Source organism: Artemia sp. Qi Xiang Cuo, chromosome 5 (assembly GCF_049724085.1).
Source record: "Artemia sp. Qi Xiang Cuo chromosome 5, ASM4972408v1, whole genome shotgun sequence".
NCBI lineage: Eukaryota > Metazoa > Arthropoda > Branchiopoda > Anostraca > Artemiidae > Artemia > Artemia sp. Qi Xiang Cuo.
In genome coordinates this window covers 53995153-53999612 of record NC_142798.1, presented here as the reverse complement: position 1 = coordinate 53999612, position 4460 = coordinate 53995153, and the positions used below count along the sequence as shown (strand labels likewise).

Genomic DNA, 4460 nt, shown 5'->3' with positions numbered 1-4460 from the left:
AACGTAAAAGCTTCATGCAATAGTCTAATGATGGAGAATCAGTTTTCATTATATCGGCAAGCATTCCCTGAGAAAATATCTTCCTTTGAATAGACAGCATTAGAAAATCATCAGCTAGAATCAAACGTTTTTCCATAAGCACTAGATTCCCCATGATTCGCTCGTTCTCAAATCTATCCATTTTTTGGAGTCCTAACACTCTCACAACCAACTTCAGACTAACCACCCGGAGTTTTTTTTTCTACTCTAAAAATATACGCTAGTCTACTATAGAAAGAAAAATACCTTAGATTTAGAAACAATTTTATTGAGCATAATTACAACAATAACAATCACTGATTCATTTTGTTCTCATCAATATATTTCACTAGCGCATCTAATGCTGCCTAAAGTCTATTTATATGCACAATATTCAGTTTCGCAGCAAAACATAATTGCTTCACCATTTTAAATTTGCTTAATGATATCAGGTATCTAGCATACATATCGTCCCATTGAAGGCATAGTCTACAACCTCCTGTTATTTCCACAGCCACATTTGGTACTCATATATCTTTGCTGCTACCGGCTCCACCATCAATCTCCAATAGTGTAAATGCTCCATTCATTTTCTCTACTAATATCCTCTCAAATAAACTATTCTCTCTGAATTCAATTCTCTTACTAATATGAATTGCAATGAAAATCACTCCTTTTATTCGAATCCAATCACCAATCAAGTTATCGTATATAGCGTAACCTCCGCTGTCTCTGATTGGCCCTAAAAAATGGGTGTTGCATCAAAAACCAGGCTGGTTGTGTTATACACTCTCGACTATACTCTCAAAACGTGTTTGACCACTATATAGGTTTGGCTCGCTTTTTGCAATGTGCACGTCAAACTGTACTGTATATTCTTGTGAAATTCCTTGTGCAATTGAAATATATAGCAATAACCAGTCTGCATGTCTTATACAATCTTGAATATAGTTTCAAAATGTTATCGTAACTATAGGCCTACGAGTAAGCGAAATGGGTATTTTCTCATACTAATAACTTAGTGATTTTGTAATAAAATGTCCGCGATGTAACTAAACTTAAACAGCAGAATATTTTCACGGGAAAAAAATAGATTAATCAGAGAATGTACATTTTATCCATTATTCAAAAGCGTAACGTTACTTTAACATAAATTCAAAATCGTACGAAAATTGGTGCGAACGTAACCTCGGCGGCAACCCTGCCTCAGGAAAAAAGAAAAACAGAAAAATAAACGCGCATCCGCGACCATTCCTCTCGAAAGGAGAAAATACATATTTTCACATTTTTGTAGATAAGGGCTTGCAAGTTCACAAATAATAAACTTGAATGTGAAAAAGAGGGAAATGATGTGGGATTAGTAACCCACTTTCACAATTAAGAAAGCCTTTGGTGGAACACATAGTAGTAACAAACTGTAGGTAAACAACAACCCTTGTCGATAAAAACCTAAATTATAAAAAAGTCTGACTATAAAATATGCAACAACAGAATTAATCATTCATATCAATTCTGAAATGTACTAATTTGGAGTTACACATTAAAACCTTCTAGCGCGCGAAAATTTGCATAATTTTAGCACCATGATATAAGTTTCCCCAAAAAGGGGTGCCATCTTGGTTGGGGAGTTGATTGGGGAGTGGATAATACTTAATTTTCGAAGGTAAATGCACTAAATAAGCTCTTTTCTCGAAGTATTGCTGTGCATAAGTTAAATCTTGATTTAAAGAGTCAGATTTGAGGGATGGTAGTCCGCCCAATCATAGTTTAATCCTGGGTATGCGACGAATAACGAACAGAAATTAAACAAAAAGAGCAAGTTTTCTCAAATGAAAGTGAAGAACAACATTAAACTCAAAAGAAACAGAACCGACCCCGGATATTGGGACAGCCCCAAGGAGGAGCTGTCCCCTCCTTGATCTCTCATTTTTTAACCAAAATCTTGGTTTTGTGTCCCAATTCTTTAAGAATATCTGTTTAAACCACAGGTCTGTTGAATTGAATTAAGAAGTGTTTTTAAAGGACTATAAAACTTAAGCATAAAGAGCGGGGGTTGAGAAAGGGGTAGCCATCTGATTTGCGGGATAATTGATGTTCGTTTAAATCTTATACATTTGAGAAAACTTGTCTTTTTTATTTATCGTATACAAAGTCTACTTTTGTTCGAACATTAGTTCTTATAGGCGATATGAAATGAGCAACTCTAAATTCTTTGAATATCCTGATTAAAATGACTGCCTGAAATTTTTGGCGCAAGTTTAAAATTTCAGGGACATTATTGTGGGAAAGGGGTCAAATGACCCAATTTTTTGCTTCGGGAGATGGACATTATTTTTGAGTAGCACGAAAGGGTATAAACAACATTTTTTCCCATCTTCTTCCAACCGTCCGACAGGCTTTGCTTCTAGTTCAAATTTTATCCCCTCCCCCACACACACGCAAATTAGGGGTATTACAGCACCCAATATTAAATCGATATTTTACATTTACTGCGCAACTACACAATTTCAATAGCCTAAGCCTGTCATTTACTTATTCAAATAATTATAAAATGCCACTCAAGATATTGCAAAGAAACCACGGATTAAAGGAATCTTCCATTTAAGAATCTGAGTTTATCCAAAATTAAAGGTTTGAAGAAAAAACAAATATTTAAAAAATGGTAAATTTTTGTTATTCATATCATTGACTTAAGAACAAAGTAAACATACTACTCGATGCCTTTTTTAATGTTCTTTCCAAATATAATAATCATTTATGTCGGGACTGAATTTTACCCCCACCCCTTTATATACCAATTCAGGGTATATATTTGCACATTGGGGGGGGGGGGTAAATTTTATTTCTGTCGTAAATGAGAGGTAAGTTTAAACTCCCCCCCCCCACCCCCCTAATGTGCAAATATATACCCTGAATTGGTACAAAATTATCACTAAAAATCGTAGGCTTCAGGAAAATTATATTTGTATTTTCGAATTAAAATTAGGGGTGAATTTTCGGCCATAGGCTACATAGATTTTTTTTTAATTTTAATTTAAGAAAAAAAAATCTAGGTAAAATTCTACTTTAGCTGCTTTTGACTATTTTGGAAAGGAGTTAGGTTAGGAAAATGAAAGTTTAAGGGATGATTCTACAGGCTAAAGTATGTCATGGGAAGGTATTTTGAAGTACATATCTCTACTCCTTCTCCCTCTAGAGGGTTCTGACCTTTGATGACCTTTAAAAATATGTGTGTTATAAAAGTGAAACCTTGCAAAATAGATCTTCTGCTTGAATGAAGTACAACAAAATTGTTTTCATCTTCCCAACTTTGCTCAATCCAAATTTATAAGGTTTTAAAGATATGGAAACTCATTTCCAAAATTTTTAAAAAAAAAACATATATTGCTTAAAATTCTACTCAAATAACAGGAATTGCACTTTTTAGAACTAAAGCCAGAGAAAAAGAAACTGATAACTGGAAATAAAGGTAAAATGTTGTTTTGTCAAAATTTCAATAGATAGCCTAGGCTATAGACCTGTTATGAAGGCAAATTTCAGGACCCTCTAGAGAGAGAAGGAGTGAAGGTAGGAACTTCAAAATGCCTTCCCAGGACATAGGCTACTTTAACCTATAGACCCATCCCTGAAAGTTTTATTTTCCTAACCTAACCCCTTTCCAAGATAGCCAAAAGTAGCTTAAGTAGAATTTTACCAAAATCTATGCTACTCCTTCCTGGTTCCAGTCCACGATTCTTCATAGCCTGTTAAGCTAGGCCACATCTATTCTATGCCTCTGTCCTAGCTAAATGAAGTTTTTTACTCAGTTAGTAAACGAACACCCGATGTTTTGTATCAAAATCACTCTGGCCTGTCACAAAGAACTTACCTCTTTATACACTTTGTTTCAAATGTCAAATTTATACTTTATCTATCAATCATAAACTAATAATACATAAACTATCAATCGCGTCGAAGTCTCTTCATCAACTGAACTTAAAAAAGTCCATACCATACTCCCTTCGCAATAAACAAGCAAGTTGTTACGTTTAACAGGATGACAACTGGGTTTAACTCAAGATTTAGCGAAATGCGAGTATCCAGAGAATTATATTTAATGGAATGATGACTCTAAAGAGTTTTAAATGGGAGTATTTTAATAACAACCTCACAATCCTCAGGGCAAGGGTACAAGTTATAATAGTTGCCTTTTATTGACATATAGGGTTTTTAAAGAAGGAACAGTCACATAAAATTCGGAGGGGCTCATTAGATTGGAAATCAGAAGCTCTAGTAACCATTTTAAGAGTCAAAGTGATCGCTGGGCGACTAGCCCCCCCCCCCACACACCCTCTTTACCCCAAATGCTTCCGAGAGAAATATTAAGGTAGCCAGCCATTTTGTTCAAAATAGTCTAAAGATCATGTAGCAAGGCCTTCGGGCTTGAAACAACCCCTTCGAGC

The 4460-nt window shown here is 35.0% G+C and overlaps 1 protein-coding gene across 1 annotated transcript in view; it reads right to left on the bottom strand.

Moving 5' to 3' along the window:
* Positions 1–3958, bottom strand: part of LOC148952275 (uncharacterized) — a 54546-nt gene extending 50588 nt beyond the window's left edge. The window contains exon 1 of the mRNA XM_089089709.1: positions 3887–3958. The gene's annotated coding sequence lies outside the window, so the exon portion shown is untranslated. The remainder of the gene's footprint in view (positions 1–3886) is intronic.
* Positions 3959–4460: the final 502 nt, after the last annotated feature.